Consider the following 21,281-nt stretch of genomic DNA (forward strand, 5'->3'; position numbering starts at 1 on the left):
AGACATTTCTCCAAAAAAGATATACAGATTGCCAACAAACACATGAAGGGATGCTCAACATCACTAATCATTGGAGAAATGCAAATCAGAACTACAATGAAGTATCATCTCACACCGGTCAGAATGCCATCATCAAAAAATCTACAAACAATAAATGCTGGAGAGGGTGTTGAGAAAAGGGAACCCTCTTGCACTGTTGGTGGGAATGTAAATTGATACAGCCACTATGGAGAACAGTATGGAGGTTCCTTAAAAAATTAAAAATAGAACTACCATACGACCCAGCAATCCCACTACTGGCCATATACCCTGAGAATACCATAATTCAAAAAGAGTCATGTACCACAATGTTCATTGCAGCACTATTTACAATAGCCAGGACATGGAAGCAACCTAAGTGTCCATCGACAGATGAATGGATAAAGAAGATGTGGCACATATATACAATGGAATATTACCCAGCCATAAAAAGAAACAAAATTGAGTTATTTGTAGTGAGGTGGATGGACCTAGAGTCTGTCATACAGAGTGAAGTAAGTCAGAAAGAGAAAAAGAAATACCGTATGCTAACACATATATATGGAATCTAAAAAGGAAAAAAAAAAAGGTTTTGAAGAACCTAGGGGCAGGACAGGAATAAAGATGGAGACATAGAGAATGGACTTGAGGACACAGGGAGGGGGAAGGGTAAGCTGGGATGAAGTGAGAGAGTGGCATATATACACTACCAAATGTAAAATAGTTAGTGGGAAGCCGCCCCATTGCACAGGGAGACCAGCTGTGTGCTTTGTGACCACCTGGAGTGGTGGGATAAGGAGGGTGGGAGGGAGACGCAAGAGGGAGGTGATATGGGGATATGTGTATATATATCGCTGATTCACTTTTTTATACAGCAGAAACTAACACATCCATGTAAAGAAATTATACTCCAGTAAAGATGTTAAAAAATAAGTATATAAAATAAATAAAATAAATCAGCAACAAGGATATATTGTACAACACAGGGAATATAGCCATTATTTTGTAATAACTTTAAATGGAGAATAATCTATGGAAATACTGAATCACTATATCACATACCTGAAACTACTATAACATTGTAAATCAACTATACTTCAATAAAAAGTAGTTTAGAAAATCATAAAAGAATTAGTAATTTGATTAAAATTGTAATTCTCTAATTCTATTGAATCAAATATATTTATTATATACCTACCTTTTTGAAAATACTGAAGTATATCATCCAAGTCTTGACAAATATATCACTCCTTGTCTGATTTTTTAATTGGAATTAAGAAGTTGTAGCAATCAACACTGTCTCCATAGAAGGTTCTTTCAATTTTTTGCCCAGAATTTGCCAGTATTCTTGAAGTTCACTGATATATTAGTTTGCTAGAGTTGCCATAACAAAATACCAGAGACTGGGTGGCTTAAGCAACAGGAATTTATTTCTCACAGTTCCAGAGACTAGCAGTCCAAGATCAAGGTGTCAGCAAATTTGTTTTCCCCTGAGGGCTCTCTTCTTACCTTGCTCAAGACTGCCTTCCTTGTGTCTTCATATGGTCTTGCCCCCTGTGTGTGTGCATCTCTGGTCCCTCTCTGTACGTCCAAGGTTCCTCTTCTTATAAGGTCACCAGTCAGACTGGATTAGGCCCCCACCACGAAGGCCCCATTCTGACTTAATCAGCTCTTTAAAGGTCCTATTTCCAAATACAGTCATATTCTGAGATACTGGGGGTTAGGATTTCAACATATGAATTTGGCGGTGCGGAGACACAATTGAGCCCTTAATAACTGGAAACGAAAGCAGGGGATCTCAGAATTCAGTTGATTCCCCAGTTTTCAGAATGTGTCTCTATGCTCAGCCCCATTGCTATTCCCAAGAGCAGATGTTCTCTTCACATTTTCCAGAAGCTAAATCTTCAGTTTTCTGCTGGTGTGGTTTCACTGCTCAGGATGGAAAAGGATCTGAACATTTCTTAGTTTCATCTTAAGACATCTTTGATCAATCCTTTTCTTTTTAGTCCTAGCTTTATTGCCACTTCTAATGTTACAAGTGCTATCATCTTTTGTGTGTTTGGGTTGTTAGCTAGTATTTAATTGGTCACTTCTTGGCTTTCTCCCCTGGCTTAGAGATCAGGTTTGAGTTAAGACCCTTTTGGCCACCTGCTTTTTAGCTTCTGAAATTTGTGATTCTAATAACCCCTCTCATTCTGTCTTGGAATATTTGCTCATTTTGTAAAAAATTCTTCCCCTGTCTGACATTTTGAGTGGGATTCTAGAGGGAATATCCTAGAGGGAATAAATGTTTGTGTTCAAACTGTCATCTTAAGTCTGAAGTTAATTATAAAATATGTAAGCAAGAATACTCTACTCAAAATAGATATTATTCATAAAATTCAGATTTATGATAAAATATAAATTTGCAATATGACAGTTGCATTTGCTACTCAATGCACATTGTAAAGTTTGCCTCACAATTAAGTCAGGTTAGCTCTTCTACTCTTTACTGTAGTTATTTTTCTTGCTTAATTTTTGTATTTATTAAAATTCAGTCCTACATGGGGAAGTCAGAAGGAAGGCATGCATTCAGCTGTCAAGGAATTAGTTGCTATCTAGTACAACTTCACTTAATTTTATTTTATACCTTTCCCTTTTAATATTATTAATAAATAAAGTCACTACTAGAGAAAAATGTTTTAAGAAATAAGATTAAACTGATAATTTTCTATTTTAAACAGTATTCAATAAATGTTTATGGTGGGTATTAATGAATGGGATAAAAAGTTCTTAGACCTTTTAAATTTTTCTTTGTCATATAAAAATTATTATCATAGTTGGAAGAGTCCAAATTTTAAAAAAATTAGTAGCTAACTGAAGGAGAAGTCAGTATATACAGTCTGCAGTTAAATTATTAATATTTGGTCCAATCTGGGATGTATATGAGAGATTTGGTGATCTAATTCTATGCTTTCTTTGGATTTCTCTCAAAGTGTTTCCTAAGATTATTTTCATATATAAATATTTGAAGGTGATTCTAGCCTAAAAATAACACACAGCATAAAAATACATATTTAAATCAACAAACTGCATAGACTGTGCCATTGAGTTTCAGGACATAGCTTGGTCTTAGCTAAAAGCTGTCTTCCATGCAAAATGCATAATTCAATTTTGAAATTTTACCTGCTTTGCCTGAAAACCACCAACTGTGAAAGCATGAGAAACTTAGGTGTTTCAATAGAATAAATCATACTCTTTCAAAACTGCCATGGCAACTTACTTCTAAAAAGATGATTCATCTTGGACAAGAAAATTAAAATGATTTTAATTATTATAAATAATTAAATAATATAATATGCTGCATGGTAATACATGTAAATTATAATTAAAAGAACTATATATCTATTTGCATATAGTCTATATATATATGGGGTTGGGCAGAGAGACAAAGCCAGGAAGAGAGACAGAGAGAAAGAGAGAAACAGAAAGAATAAAGATATTGGTGCAAAGTCCTTCTTGCTGTGTGTCAGGAGCCAGAAAAAGGGGGATGGAGGAGGGGACAAGGAAGAAGAGGTAATACAGGTGTTCTCTTAAGTTACTAGCATAGCAAGTATTTTGGAAAAGTCCTTCTGTGAAAAGTGCTTGGAAACATGCTGTTATTATTGACCCAGAGGTATTAATGTGATGAAAGCCAAGAAATATTGTCATCTTGTCTGGAAAATCACATTGACTACTGCCTATTATTTTCAGGAGGAAAAACAATCACATTTTTTATGAACTCTGAAAATATATTTTGTTAATCCTAATTAAAGAATCATGATGTGATGCTCTAGTTTTAAAAAATAAGCTACTTATATTTTCTAATATCATAATCAAGATGAGAGAATTTTGATACATCTGCTCTTTCTTTCTTTTTTTTTTGCCAAAAATATGGCTCCAGGGTTTTTAAATAAGAATTTCCACATGAAAATGAGAGTGTTTATAACATATTGGAACAATTTTGTTCACTTTCCTTTTCCATCCAGATTGATTCAAGGAAATGGGTATTAGAATAAAAAATCATGCTCACATTTAGATGATTATTTACTGAACACCAGACAAGGTCTGTCTAAGGACAAGGACAACTTTGGCTCTAGCAGTGACTTCTGAAAAGTATCCCGGAAAATGTTCAGAAATAAATAAATATTGTGTTATAAAATTCCCTAATATGGCTCAGTACAACATACATTACATAACTATATATTTTCACACCAACATTCCTGTGGCTGCATGAACCACAGAACATACTGGGGGTAGAGAAGTTTGGCATGTGGTGAGACTGACATTTCTATCAGAAGAGTAATTTTCTGTGCACGACTTTTAAATTTCCATAAAATTAAGCCATTTGACGAGCTCTTCAAAACCTCTTCTAGTTCCAAAATAACATGTCCTTGTTTCTTTTATTTAGTCAAATATAAACAAATCACATTTATAGGCAGTATACATAATTTGAAAATAGGTAACAGGCATGAGCTATTTGTGAGTGGGCAAATTTTCAAACTTCGTTTAATTCTATGTGTTCTCCAATATTTTACCTCCAAGCTCAGAACAAAAGAAACCATCAGGATATGTCCCATAGTTGTCATGATTTCTTTTCCAAACTATCCATTGAGAGCATCTCCCCTTTAAAGATGTATACACATGCTAAATTTTAAAAAGAAGCTAATCATCTTACACTCATTATCTATTAGCCAACATTCTTTATTGAATGTACTCATGCCTTGCTGCATATTTGGAAAACTTGGAAAATGAGCCACTAAACTCATATCCTATCTTTGGTAGTCTTGAATTCTACACTGTCAAGGTGGGCAAATGGGAGAGAAAAGAACACTTCAGTAGCAGAAAATAAGCAGAGTTAGTTGAATATTTCACAGTTGTATATTTTGAAGAAATATAACAGCATGTTAATGACTATCAGAGGATGGATATCAAACAATTCTATTACTCTATTTTTAAAGATTATGTGAATATTGAAGAAGAATCCAGAAGTCATGTTTATACCTGTATTAGTGGTACTGCTCATGATTATTATGAAATTTTTAAGACTAATTTTTTTTCTTTGATTCTATCATGCTTGAAAAGTAGTTAGTATGGTATAGAATATATGAGAATCAAGAAATTTAACTTAAGTTAAAAGTCTGAGTGATTTTTTAATAATGAGCCTATAGGGCATAGCTTGTGTACCTGAGGCTATTAAGAAGGCAATGACGGATACCCAGGAAAAGAGAAGTTACATTGAGAAGAGGAGAAACAGGCTGAAAAATGACAAAAATATTCTTGCAAAGTTACAAAATTTTAGAAAAGATATGTGATTTTTTTTTTTTAATGTTTCTTTTTGTTCCTGAGGGTTACAAGGAAATAATAATCATGAGGTGAAAGGTACTGAAGCTTCTGTGCTTCCTGCTTTCCTGGGCTCTAGATGCTACAGCAAGAAAGAACAATGGTCCTCAAAAGCCACAATTCTTGATTCTCTTTGTTATGCTCCCTGCCTAACTGGGGTCGAGTAGCTGGGCCTCTGCAGGCACAGTAAGATTGTGAGTGGGAAGTGCTTTGAGTTCTTTAGAGAAATATGTTTTAAAACTACTATTATTATTACAGCTGTTATTAAGGCTGAGCCCTGGTTTTAGCTGATGCCTTTCTGGAGGCAGTGGGTGGGCAGCAACCCACTTTCCCGCCCTTCCAGAGGCACTTAGCATCCTTGATTTCCACCCTGCGCTGTATCGCAGCCCTATTGCTTTCAGTTTCCTCACTTTCTCAAGGACCTTACCCTCCCTGCTTCTCACAAAAGGTCAGTCCCCAGAGAGGGAGACAATTGGGAAGGAAATCTCCCAAGAACAAATCAAAGTAGTAATTTTAGTAAAAAAAAATAGCTGACTTTAGCCCATGATAAAACGTTTTTATTACAGAGTATTCCTGGCACACACATTCATTACCGTACGTCTCTCCCACGCACTGCGGGAGCCCAAGGGTATCAGCTGGCAAGGAGCTTAAATTGTCCTCAGGGATTCTTACAATTTCTCCAGCTGCTTCTTAACCACGTGCCTGGGGCTATGAGATGAACACTTATCAATTGGATCCTGTCTTAACTTACTCACACACAGTTTGGCACATGTGCAACTTCTACATATCCAAGGAAGCCCATTTTACAGAAATGTTTTCGGATCCTTTTCTTTCTCTCTTTTAAAGGAAGTGTTTGAAATTACACTTATGATGTCCAAAACTGAATGTCCTCCCACACACATTCTAATTGTAGCTTGCACCTAGGAAGGCTCAGAATCATGGAAGCATATATGGTTTTATATATATGTACATATATGTGTGTGTGTGTGTGTGTGTATATATATATATATATATATATATATGTAAAAAATATGCCGGTAAGTGTTGGTTCCCACAAGAAACTGAAATGAGAAATTCCCAACAGAAGAGTCAAGATCGATGTTGAACTCTGCCATGTTTATCACACTGTGGTTTGTAGAACTGGATATTTTCTGAATTTCAGACACTTTGAGATCATTATTTCAAATAGCACCCAGAAATACATGAAATTAATCTCCTTTTCATGTAAATTAAGCAACATGGTACAAAATAGTTCTTAGAATAGTATTTTCATAATGAACTCATGAGTCCAGAGGAGGATTTTTAAAGGTCATCTGCCCCAGCCCTTTAGGTTCAGAGACAGAGGAACTGACGGCCAGAAAGGTAAAGTCCCTTCTAAATGTCACATAATTTATGAAAGTGAGAACCAAGATCAGGGTTTTCGGAGTCAGTGAATTTTCTGTTCACCACTCCTTCTGTTGTTATATTCTATTAGTTTTATCACTTTTGAGAAACAAGAGAAAAATTCCTAAATAAAAATGCAAGTTTTATATTAAATTAAAAACTAATTTTATTGTTTGATTTAAAGATTTGAGAATTATGTAGCTCCCCTTTTGTTTTAGACTAATATATTTTTGTGACAAAACATATAAGATAATTGGACTAATTTTGAAAATACATAAAAGATAGAAAAAATAAATACAGAAAAATATATATAAATAAAAATCATCTCCCAGAGAGAACAACTATTATTTTGATGTAATTCTTTCTAATTTTATCTCTCACTCTTCCATCATAGGTATGTGTGAATATATTTATGCATGTATACATGTACAGACATGTAAATAACATTGAGCTGATGGTGGAAAATAATACACAACAACACCGAAAAGAAATTAATTTTAATTTGTAAATATTTACAAAGAAGTCCCAAACCTCCAAACTCACATTTGCATTATATTTTGATTGCTATTGTTATTTCTAACTAAAAAAGCCTGTAAATCAGGATTGAACCCAAGGCAGAGTGATTGTTCTTCTTCTACTAGTAGATATAAATGGCTATAATGGAACACTTTTGGCCAATAGGATGATGGAATGAACATCTTTATTATAAAATAAATTTTAAAAGAATTGGTCATGGAATCTCAAGAAAGCTAGATCACTGCACTGATAAACCAGAAAAAAGAGAAGCTTTATGAAGTTTTGAAACAGATTTAAGTTCTGATTATGCAAACTGAAGAAAATGGTTTCAATTTTCAACGAAAATGTCATTGCATCTATAATATGCCAAGCATGGTGTTAGGTGTTGGAGACAAAAAGGTACATAAGACATGATTCCAGTCCTCAAATAATTCACATCTTAATAGGATGTACCAATCCATACACCAGTGACTACTATAAAGCTCTCCAATTTAATAATGACATTGTGGATATGTGCAAAGTGCTGTAGAATGACAGAGGAATGATCGATTAAAAATTGACCCATTCTTGGGAAAGATCTAGAAGACTTCTCAGAAAGAAATGGTTAAAAATTACCATCCCACAAAGTGAGAGAGTGGCATAGACATATATACACTACCAAACGTAAAATAGCTAGTGGGAAGCAGCCACATAGCACAGGGAGATCAGCTCGGTGCTTTGTGACCACCTAGAGGGGTGGGATAGGGAGGGTGGGAGGGAGATGCAAGAGGGAGGGGATATGGGGATAAATGTATATGTATAGCTGATTCACTTTGTTATACAGCAGAAACTAACACACCATTGTGGAGCAATTATACTCCAATAAATATGTTTAAAAAAACAACAAACAACAACAACAAAAACATTACTTAGATAAAATATACCAAAAAATTGTCAGGCTTCTGAACCAATGACTGAATATCAAGATGTTAGGTAATTTCTAGATGTTCATTTTAGTGTCCACTGTTTCAGATCTGCTTATGTAGGGAGTTTTTTCCTAAGGTTGAATTCTTATCTTTATTTGGTAAGACTCACTAATCTGTCATAGGGGGTTAATTTTTCTTGCCTTATAGTTGAGCTGTTTGGTTTGACAAAGCTCAGCAGAAACTTAGTGTGAAATCTAAGAATTTCTCCCACATTCTTTAATGCCCCCAAACACTGCATACACTAGAAAATGCCTTCAATGTGTGTTTTACAAGAATTTTGATACTGGTCAAAAATTTTACACTGCCAACAAAGAAGACTCAACTTCTCAGATATATAGTGAAATGCATTGTTGTGATCTAGGAACTGGTGTATAGCAAGTTTTAATTGAGTATGTTACATACAAGCATTAAATTCTCAGATAATTCTTAACCTCAGTGATGGGCCTAAATTTACTCTGTCTGGCTCTCTACACATGGCATTTCAGGGTACAAGGTGTAGCATTTCAATGTATAAGATATACGTAGTGAACATACGTGTTAGTATCTTCGTTATTAACATCCTTTTTTATTGCTTGGCTATAATTTTTGTAAAGATAAATTATATTGCTTTTGTGTGTGTTTTTGTGGTATATGTTCAGAAGCCAAGCCATCCTTGGTATTTTGCTAGCTTTGCAGAACCCTGTGTACTCATTATTACTAATTATGTAAAAACAGATTTCCAGTACTGTTCAGCATTTGACTTTTTTACATGTTTAAAATGTTGCTGAAGTTTTGTGCTGTTTGCCAAACTTATGCAATAAATAAATGAAGTATTGTGTTATTAAAAAAAAAAAAAGAAAGAAAAGTTTTTAAAAAAAAGAAAAATTACCGTCCCAGGGATAAGAGCATGCTTCAAAATGAAACTGTTATAACTAGATAACAGGTTGTGTGCTGTAGGAATAACAGAAAATTTATTCATTCATTGATTCAACAAAACTGTATGGAACACCTACCATATGTCAGACACTATTCCAGACATTAATAATAGAGCTGTGAACCAGACAATCAAAGCCCTTACCTTCAAAGGTGAAACAGAAAATCTTGAGACTGAATTTCAAGGTAAACTGTGGGCCTAGAGATATAACTTTGACAGTGAATCATCAGCCCATAGGTTTTCATTTAAAACGAGCAGTACCAAATAAAATCATCTAGGAAGTGAGGAAAAGCAAACAGGAAAAGGAGAAAGTGTGAGACTAGGGGCTCCATAACATACAAAGTCTAGGGGAAAAAGCAGAGGTACTAAAAAGAGACTGAGAAGAAATGGCCAGTTAGTTAGTTCAGAAAATCTCCAGGAAAACCATGACAGGGAGGAATCCCACAAGACAGGTGAAGAAAGTGTTCAAGAAAGACAACTGAGTCAAATATATCAAGTGAGGTAAGACTGGGAATTTACCATTGGATTTAGCAGTGATGAGGTCATTGGTGACCTAAAGATTTATTTGGGTGGACTGTGTATTTAATTTTAACCAAGATTATCTTCCAGAGGGATCTTAATCTATTAACAAGGCAGAAATTGCACAACATCAAATGATGAGATTTTGAGTAAGATGAGAACCGGGTGTTTAATATTGGATTTGATAAAATGGCCATCATTGAAAACACGTGACAAGAGGGTTTTCACTGGAGTATAGGGAAGAAAGCTTGATTAGTTGGGGAAGAAAGCTTGATTAGAGAGAATGGGAGGTAGGGCATTAAAGACAATAAAGGGTATGAAAAGCAATTTCATGGAATTTTCCTATAACAGGAAAGCAGAGTGCAAAGGATTAAAACAGATGTGATACAGAGACCCCAGTTTCCCTTGCTTCAACCATAGCTTCAGTTCCATTTTTTTTTCTTTTTCCTCCTTTTTTTTTCTACATCTCCCACCCTTGAACCTTGTCTAACCAACAAACCACAGGCTTACCAAACAGCTCTTGATAAAAACTGTTCTGACAGTTACTGGGATGTCATTGTGCCAAGAATACCAAGTAGCAGGAATGGAAAACTGGAACAATCTTCAACCGACCCAACAGCGAGTTTCACAAGAGACAGAGGTGAAAACTGCTATGTGAGTGAAACCACAAGTCTTCCTTTCTGCTCCTCTCCCTATAAAATCCCGCTTTGACTCAACAAGTTACCTGGTCTTCAGGTGGCCCTTGATATGCACCAGGTGAATAAAGCCTTTAACCTCTACTCGAGTTACCTAAACGATTTTTTTCCCCCCTTGGCAAGAGAAATGGAGTAACTGGAGAGAGATTTGCCCTCCAGAGAGTCTCACAAAAAAAAGAGACATTCTTATTTGTTTCCAATGAAAACAATTCTATAAAGAGGGAAAGATCCCTGATGTATATGTAAAGGGAGTGGATAATTGCAGGAGAAAAGGTTGTGTATCCAAAAAGAGATGGGACCCAATAAAAAAGTCAAAAGTCGAAAGGAGCAAGGAGAGCTTACCATTTACTACCGGAGGAAAGTGGAGGATAGCGATGCAGATCTTAACAGGATTTGGTAATGGAAAGGTTTTTTAAAAATCTGTTCTGATAGCTTCTATTTGCTCAATGAAATAAGAGAAGTCATCATATAAGAATGAGGAAAGAGGAGGGGAGTGTTGGTATCTTAAGGAGAGGTGAGAAGGCAAGAAATGGTATATTCTGTATTATTAATATCTAATTTATTGGATTATGATTCTGGAGTTTGGGTTTGTAAATTTCTGGGAAATGTGATGGGATTGAAAGGCAGTGCTAGGAGACCATTTGGGATGATGTGCTGGGGAAATTTTAGATTCAGATAGCAAATAGCATAAAAAAGTGTTTGAATGTTATTTTCTAACCAATGAAGACACATGATTTTTAAACAAGTGATGACAAGATTGATTCTGTTACAAATGTTTTGCTTGCTTTATGATAATTTTTGACAATAATTTGTTTTTGAAACATATTTATTCAATTTTCTGTGTAAAATATTGGTGATTATCACTGTAAGAGTAAGAAAGAAGTAATCCGTGTAAATGTACACCTAATAGAAACTTTTTTGAATCTGGCTTCCTAATAAAATATAAGCCAAATAAACTATTTTTAATTTATTAATTGCATATTATTTTTGCAAATATTCCCTTGATTATCATTTGAAAATATGACTATTTGGAAACAAATTAAGTCCTATATTTAGAATGAAGTGTGTTTCAAAACATCATTTCTTTCTGATTACAAAAATAATACATGCTAATTGTTGATAATTTGGGAACTATAAAAATTTACAATGAAGAAAATAAAAATTATCTATAATCCTAATCCAAATATATAGTCATTTTAATAATTATAGCATATTTCATCATATGCATTTATCATTATTTAATTGGGTATATAGATAATTTACAGATGCATATTGTATTTGTAAATTAATTTCTAATGAACATTGGAGGAGTGGGAGAAGGGGCTACATAATCGCAACTCAAGAGCAGATATTTTTGAAAACTATAACAAATTAGACAAATAAAAAATGTAAAATTATGACACTAGCACCCAAAGATTTTATTATGGTCTTCTAGAATGCAGCTCATCTATCTATCTTTCACCTCTTTAAGATTCCTGCATGACCTGGACCCAAATCAGGAATAAACCTTGATTCTTTCTGACTCATAGCAAAACACGTATTGTATTACGTTGGGAAACCTGAAATCAAATAAAACCAGGTCAAGTTAACCGTATGGCAGTGTTTTTTAAGTCTGCTGCAAGTCCTTTTAACAGTGCAGGTTATTATTGTCACAGGGCAAGGCTTTCTGAGTCAGAAAATGTGCATGAACTAGGCCAGGGTTTTGATATTTTGAAGAATTTTTAAAATTAAAGCATTATATACAAAATAGAGCAAAAGTGGCTTAAAAATAATATCTGAAACTACCTTCTATCTTCAAAAGGTAATTACTAAATCCACAGGATTTGAAAAAAAAAATAGATGTAGGAAAAAGTAGATTCCCATCAAAATCACTTACCCTCAAGGTAAAATCCATGATTAAAATCTTAAGACAAAAAAAACCCCAAAACTTTAAAACTTCCTGTATTTTTTGGCACTTATGGTGAAATCTGATAATACATTAAGGCAATTTATTTTGTTTGTGGGTTTTTTGTCTCTCACTTGTCAAAATCATGGACTCATAAAGTACAGAGATAGTAAGATAAACATGTGTCTGAAAAATAATTTAGTTCAGAGGAGAACCATACAAGAGCAAAATAAAGATTTCAAGTTAATTGTACTTGCTTCAGTATCACCTCACTGAGGAGGTTAGTAGCCAAAATGAAGAAAATAACCAACATTAGAAAATCTGTGAAAAGAAATGTTGTTTCCTTTCTTTTCTAGATGACATCCTCCTAGTTATAGATGCTGGATACCTGCTTTGGGTCTTATCACAGAGGTGGCCTAATTAGGATAAAGTAGGTCTAGTGAAGAGTATTAAACACGATGATCTGTCAGCCACTGAATGATAAAGTGACCTGTCAAAAGATGTGGGAATGTACAAAAATCAAGCTACAGGGAGAGTTTTTATTTTAGTAAACTCCAAAAGAATGTTGGAATTTTGAACTGAGTTTTAGCAGGAAGCCAGCAGCGTGATTTTCAGGAGCAGGGACTTGTCACTGGCAACAGGGCAAGATTTTATTCCTTAAACACACCAAAGAGATGAACTCAATGTACAGTTCTGAAGCAGTTCATATGATGTGTAAGGGCTCCTGCAAGCAAGAAAGACAGTTACGCTTGCTCTATACACTTTGTTGAGAGTTTTTTTTTTAAATCATAAATGGATGTTAAGTTCTGTCAAATGATTTTTCCACATCTATTGAGATGATCATATGATCTTTATCCTTTATTTTGTTAATGTAACATATTTATATTGATTTGCACATGTTGAACCATCCTTGAATCCCTAGAATAAATTCCACTTGATCGTGGTGTATGATTCTTTTAATGTATTGTTAAGTTCTGTTCGCTAATATTTTGTTGAGGATTTTTGCATCTATATTTATCAGGAATATTGACCTGTAATTTTCTGTTCTTACAGTGTCCTAGTCTGGCTTTGGTATCAGGGTAATGCTGACCTTGTAAAATGAATTTTAAAGTGTTTCCATTTCTTTTTTTTAAAGAGTTTGAGAAGAATTGGTATTAGTTCTTTGAAGTTGGTAGAATTCACCAATGAAGCCATCTGTTTCTAGTATTTTCTTTGTTGAGAGTTTTTGATTACTGATTCAGTCTCCTTACTAGTAATTGATCTGTTCAGATTTTCTATTTCTTCATGATTCAGTCTTGATATGGTTGTATGTTTTTAGGAATTTATCCATTTCTTGTATATTTTCCAATTTGTTGCCATATAGTCTCTTATGACCCTTTATATTTCTGTGGTATCAGTTGTAATGTATCTTCTTTCATTTATAAATTTATTTGAGCCTTCTCTTTTTTCTTGGTAAGTCTAGCTAATGGTTTGTCGATTTTGTTCATTTTTTTAAAAAATCAACTCAGTTTCATTGCTCTTTATTGTCATTGTAGTTTCTATTTCATTTATTTCCATTCTGATCTTTATTCTTTCTTTTACTGACTTTGGGCTTAGTTTGTTCTTCTTTTTCTAGTTCCTTGAAGTGTAGAGTTAAGTTGTTTGTTTTTTCTTTTTTTTTTTTTTTGAGCATTTGTTGAATTCTGTTAAAGATATGATTCATTAATGTCTATGTCAGTAACATTTTATGTTGTCCATACAAAACTATGAAGCTTTCAATATTAAAAAAAGGATGACTATAAGAGGTGAATAAAAATGTAATGACTGAATGTTTTCCATTGGACTTGTCACAAAACTCTGAGTGTTTCATATATATTCTATCACTTGAATACCCTATGCCTTGACTCTAAGTATTTGGCCATCTAGCATGTTTTTTTTTAATAGATTTTAATTTTTAGAGTGCTGTACACTCTGGATTTGGTCAAATATATAGTGACATGTATCTACCATTTTACTATCATACATAGTAGTCTCACTGCCCTAAAAATCCTCTGTGCTTTGTGCATTCATGCCTCCTTATCCCCTAACCCATAACAACCACTGATATTTTCACTGTTTCCACAGTTTGCCTTTTCCAGAATGCCATATAGTTAGGATCACACAGTATTTTGCCTTTTCAGATTGGCTCCTTTTATTTACTAATATGCATTTATGATTTTTCTGTGTCTTTTCATGGCTTGATAGCTCATCTCTTTTCAGGACTGACCAATATTCCATTATCTGGATGTGCCACCGTTTATTTAACCATTCACCTACTGAAGAACATCTTTGTCAGCCAGTTTTGGCAGTTATGAATAACCTGCTATAAATATCTGTGTGCAGGTGTTTGTGTAGACATAAGTTTTCAACTCATTTGCTCTTCTGGGTAAATACTATGGAGTGCAACTGCTGAATGGCATGGTAAGAGTATGTTTAGGTTTGTAGGAAACTGTCAAACTGTCTTCCAATATGGTTGTATCATTTTGCATTCCCACCAGCAATGAATGAGAGTTGATGTTGCCTCACATCCTTTCCAGCATTTGGTGCTGTTCTTAATTATGGCCATGCTAATAGGTATGTAGTGGTATCTCATTGTTCTGTTAATTTGCATTTCCCTGATGACATATGATGGGGAGCATCTTTTCATATGCTTATCTGCCATCCGTATATCTTCTTCGGTGAGGTGTTCATTCAGTTTTTTGATCTATTTTTAAATCGGGTTGTTTGTTTTCTTATGGTTATGTGTTAAGTATTTTGTATATTTTGGATGAAAGTCCTCTATCAGATGTGTCTTCTCCAATGGTTTTCTCCAAGTCTGTGCATCTGCTCATTCTCTTAGCGTTGTCTTTTTTTTTTTTTTTAAACATCTTTATTGAAGTATAATTGCTTCACAATGGTGTGTTAGTTTCCGCTTTATAACAAAGTGAATCAGCTACACATATACACACGTTCCCATATCTCCTAGCATTGTCTTTTGCAGAGCACAAATTTTTAATTTTAATGAAGTCCAGATAATCAATTATTTCTTTCATGGATCAGGTCTTTGGTGTCGAATCTTAGTCATCACTATATCCAAGATCATATAAGTTTTCTCTTATATTATCTTCAAGGAATTTTGTAGTTTTGTGTTTTACACTTAGATCTATATTCCATTTTGGGTTAACTTTTGTGAAGGATGTAAGGTATGTGACTGTGTGTGTGTGTGTATGTGTGTGTGTGTTTGTAGCTATCCAGTTGTTCCAGCACCATTTCTTGAAAAGACTGATTTTCTGCCTACTGGATCCATTTGTCCATTTGTAATAGAGGGGTGTTGAAGTCTCCAACTATGATAGTGGATGTATCTATTTCTCCTTGAAGTTCTATCAACTTTTGCCTTATGTAGTTTGATACTCTTGTCAGGTATATACATGTTAATAATTGTTATGTCTTCTTGGAGAATTGACACTTTTATTGTTATGTTACACCCCCCTTTCTCCCTGATAACTTTCCTTGTTCTGAAGTCTGCTCTGTCTGAAATTAATATAGCTATTCCTGCTTTCTATTCATTAAAGTTAGCATAGTAGAGCTTTCTCCATTCTTTTACTTTTACTCTATATGTGTCTTTATATTTAAAGTGGGTTTCTTGTAGACAACATATAGTTGGGTGTGGTTTTTGATCCACTCTGATAATCTCTGTCTTTTGAGTGACATACTTAGACCACTGATTTATTTTTCATTTTTTTTTTTTATAAATTTCTTTATTTTTGGCTGCACTGGGTCTTCGTTTCTGCGCACCGGCTTTCTCTATTTGCAGTGAGTGGGGGCTTCTCTTGTTGCGGAGCACAGACTCTAGGCACGGGCTTCAGTAGTTCTGGCACGTGGGTTCAGTAGTTGTGGCTCACGGGCTCTAGAGAGCAGGCTCAGTAGTTGTGGCGCACGGGCTTAGTTGCTCCGTGGCATGTGGGATCTTCCCAGACCAGGCCTCGAACCTGTGTCCCCTGCATTGGCAGGCGGATTCTTAACCACTGTGCCACCAGGGAAGTCCCTTGACCACTGATTTTAAAATGATTATCAATACAGTTGGATTAATATCTACCATATTTGTTATTGTTTTTTATTTGTTGAACTTGTTCCTTTTTCCCAGTTTTGTCTTCCACTCTTTTTCTTCCTTTTGTGTTTTTAATTGAACATTTTATATAATTCCATTTTCTCTCCTTTCTTAGCATATTAATTATACTTAAAAAAATTTTTAGTAGTTGCCCTAGAGTTTGGTAATATACATTTGCAACTAATCCAAGTCAACTTCCAAATAACACTGTCCTACTTCAATAGGTAGCATGAGTATTTTATAGTAACAAAATAATCCTAATTATTTTATGTCCTTTGTATTATTGCTGTCATTTATTTCACTTATATTTAAGCATACATATATAATATACTTAAGCAGACATAATCAAAAGCATTGTGGCTATCGTTATTTTGAAAAAATAGTCCTATTAAATCAATTAAGAATAAGGAAAATAAACATTTTTATTTTATATTCATTTATTTCTTCTTCGATATTCTTCTTTAACTTCATTCCCTCCCTATATAATCACACCTAGTCTCATGACTTTAAATATTAGTTATATGTTGATAAACTATTCTATGTATATATCCAGCCAGGATTGTCCCCCAGTTCTCCATATTCAGATACTTAGTAGCATACAGAACATCTTCACACAGATGTCTAACAGATATTTCAAACTTAACCAAATTCTTGTTTTTTCACCCCACATGATGCATTTCTTGAAATTGTCCATTCCTTAGTAAAGTGCAACTCTATTTTTATCTTCAAAAGTCTCTGCTCAAAAGTTAGAGTGGTTTTCCCAACACTAGATTCATAAATTTACAGCCCCCAATCCCAGGTACTGCTTTCTCTCCTCCCCTGAATTTTCACCATTTGTTACACTAGTTATGTAATTCATTTTTGTTTATTAGATGCCTTCCCAAGCTAGAATATAAGTTCTGATTTTTCTGCTCTATGCCTAGGGCCTAGAAGATGTATTGGAACATGGTTTGTTGAGTGAAAAATTGTTAACCAGTGTAGTTTCTTGGAAGCCTAGATCACAAACTTCAGTGTCATCTCCTTCATTATGCCAGACAACCTAGCATGTAGCAACTGGGGAGCAGAGCTAGGCCTATAACCAATCCTCCCCAAGACAGAAGTCTCTCCTTTCAGTACCTCAGCTCTCAGAGAGATGAGTTGGAGATTCAGCAACGTTGGCTGAATTCGGTTTGGAAAACAATGAGAACTTAGCCCAGCAACCTCATCTTCACTTTGAATAAAATATACCTTCAAAAAGGTGTATTCTGTTGCCTAAGGAGTCTGATGGTGAAAGGCACTAAGTGATAAGTTTACTCTATAGGGAATACTAATAAAATATCAGCAGTCTACAGTTTAGACCACATTTATACCTTCAGTCAGGAGTTTGGCTTTATCTGCAATAAAAATTTATTGAATTGTTACCTTCCAATGTAGATAGCAAAATATGCCATTTTAGAGATATTAAAATTGAATGACTTACCAAAGATCAAATAATAATAGCTAACAATACTAGCAAAGATATCTAGTGTTTTTACTCTATGCTAGGTATTATTCTAAGCAATTTGTATGTATGTATTTATTTAATCCTCATAAAAACTCTAGTTGGTATGAACTTTTATAATTATTTTACTGATGGAGCAGCTGAGGCACATAGAGGTAATATTTACTCAAGGTCAGTCAGCTAGTTAGATTACAGGGCTGGAATCAAAATCCAGGCAGTCTGGCTGGAGAGTCCAGACTCTTAAACAGTTCACTTCACTCTTCTCACAGAGGAAAGGAGTGACCAAGTTGTGATTTAAATCCAGTTCTTCCAGTCAAGTTTTATTTCCCTCTCATTTCAGGTGCTGGAAATCTCTCTGACTTGTAGTGGAGAAACAGAAAGGGGCTAATTTATATAATTATGTTAAAAGAAAAATAGGGTGTCTGAGGTATATGAAGGAGTCACGAAAAGCTAAAAGATTTACCTGGAATTAAAAAACTGGTCGTTAGAGGGAAAGAGAGAGAAATAAGGGGAAAGAGAGAATGAAAGAGAAAATAAGCATTTATTTCCTCGACATCAACCTAATCACCAATAAATTGCATTAAATTTTGCCAAGAAGTCTGCTTAAATATCAAAGTAATATGATGGATATTAAAACACCATCCAAATGAGATCTACTATCTTATATGAACTTTGTTCTGCTATAATCTTTTGACTTAATTATGAATTTGAAGAATGCCTCCACACTTAAAATAAATGAGCTTATGTTAGGAATTTAACATTAAATGCTTCAATCTTTCTGAGAAATATAATATTTTCACTAAAAATTTTGATGCACATTAAAAGTGAATGCCAGTTCTAAAGGAAATAAAGATAAATCATCCCAATTTTATCAAGGAAGGGGACCTTCCTTGATAAAACTTGATAGTTTTGATGAAAGAATAACAATATGGAAGTTTTTAAATAAGTGGAATAATATATAATCATGTAGAAAATTAGCTCTTTTTTCCAATATCAATGTGGCTTAAATTTTAGTCACAGTGCTTTAAGATTAAAGGCCCACATGAGAAATGCTCATTTTGTTTACTATTACATTGTTTGTCTTCCCCCACTGGTCTATGCAGTTTTCAAGAACAGCAAACATATTCTATTTACCTTTATGCACTTTTAGTTAAAAGAGAAGTATATTAGGAGAAATAAATCAGACCTTAGCTGAGGAAACTATTCCTATGTCTATAGCCATCAGAGGTAACCATGGAAGAGATGCAAGTAAGATGCTAGAAATGTCACTACACATTTGTTCTGGAAATGTGAGATCCTCAGTAAATTTAATTAGATAGACTATTGTCTATGTAAAAGCTTGACTGTTATCCAAAGACAAAAAAATAGCGAAACTTCATTTGTTGATAGTTTTTCTGCTTCTAAAATGCATAAAACTACTAAAAACAGTAACATAAATAAAAGCAAATAAGAAAATCACTTAATGGTCTTTCATTTCATCATGACACTTTACTAAGAGAATTACAGAAATATGCCCTCTGCCCTTTAGAAAGTTAAAATTGATGGTGAATAACAACTTATAAGCAAAAAATTAAAAATGTAGCACAGAATAAAACACACACACACACATATACACTGAACACTCCTGTTGAGCTTTGTATCTGGACAAGTCTGAATCAACTGACCTTTGTTCTCATGACGTTTTAATCTAAGAGGAAAATAAAACATATACTTTTCAGTTATACTATGTTCATGAATTCCTGATGACAGAACTACCCATGTAATCTGGATGCCTGATGGAGTGCTAAATAAATGAAGGTGTTAACATCAGTACATAATTTATTTTTTCTAGATTCCTAAATGGCATCTGCTCCATTTTGATCCAGGTGTAACCACACTGTATTTTCCTCTCCAGTGTACCCTGGCTAAGGAAAGAGTGCCTAGACTTTAAAAGATTTTGAAAAAGACTTTTAAAGGGTACTAGGAAGTAATGTTGATAAGATACATTACCTTGGATTTAAGGATTTACTTTGTGGGAAGTCTGCTGTGTGTAATTTAGATTGCACTGCATACGGGAGGTGATATCTTAATGATTTTTAAGGTACCCAACTTCCATAATCAATGGTTCTAAGACAGAAGTCTTTCAGAGAAGTGTGCCAATTTCTCTCATTTTTGATACCAACTAAAATTACTTTGCAAAATGTCTTTGTACCAAACAAATTGTACTTCATATGTCTAAATTTCCTTCCCAAGTACTATTCTGTCAACACAGTCTGTCTTTCTGAATTTTTATCACAGATTGGTATTGGGATAGTACAGAACATAGTGGGGAGAAACAAGAATGTTAGTATGCATTCCTATAAGATATTTCCCATAGGGCCTCACATAATCAGTAATATCCTGTGACTTCAATAGTAAGTATTATAATCATGGAAAACAGAGAATAAATGAATATCATTTTTGTAACATATAATTATGCTACTTTAAATGAGCCATGTTTCCACATCTGAGTGTGAATCAGATAGAATTAATTTTAAAGAATCAAACATTCACGAAATAGCCTTTGTTTACACAAATTGATTTCAAAAATTAGTTAACTACCGGAAACCTCACTTTTTCCCATATGCCTGATTATTTATTAGACATTTTACTTTTTCCTTTAAGAATAAATCCTTCAAACTTGGTAAGACAAATTTTTGGTATTAAATAAAAATATTTTCTCTTTGTAACTTCTTTCTTCCTTTCCCATATGTCTTTTTGTGATCTTTATACCTTTGTACACCCTATTTAAAGTATTTTGGGTTGTATGGGAGGAAAGAGAAAGAAAGGTATCAAGTATGTGGTAAATTAGTGTTTCCTTTGCTTTATTTTAATTACAATTTCTTTCCTACTCAGAAACATTTTCAGAGTATGATATCTGCATCAATTAAAAAAATAACTATGGAAATAAATAGCACAGACATAAAGAATGATTAGGATTTGTGTTTCATGGAGCAACCTAAATACCTATTTGAAATTTTTGAAGTATTTGGAATATTTCCTTATTGAATAAACTTAACTATACATATCTATCACTGAGACATTTATTTTAAACTAAAAAGTTCTTCCTTGTTTGTAAAAGTAATGCATGCCAGGCTTCATTGCAATTTTCTTTAAATATCCACAGTTGTTCTGTATATACTGTCAGAGTACAAGATTAATTATTTCTAAATGGAATGAAACTTATGGAAAAGGAACAAAATTAACTTAGCACTCCCTTTTATTCAACAGAGCTATGGCACAGAAAAAAACAAAAACAAAACAAAACAACAACAACAACAAAAAAGTGAGACAGATGGATGGGTAGGGCCAAAAAAGGGAGGAGAAAGGATGGGACCAGATCCTAGTGAGCTACAAATCTCACCAGAGGGTTGATGGAAATTGAGATTGGTGCATCAGGCCAGGAGACAGTTAGAGCCAAGT

The sequence above is a fragment of the Balaenoptera musculus genome, chromosome 13 (assembly GCF_009873245.2).
Source record: "Balaenoptera musculus isolate JJ_BM4_2016_0621 chromosome 13, mBalMus1.pri.v3, whole genome shotgun sequence".
NCBI lineage: Eukaryota > Metazoa > Chordata > Mammalia > Artiodactyla > Balaenopteridae > Balaenoptera > Balaenoptera musculus.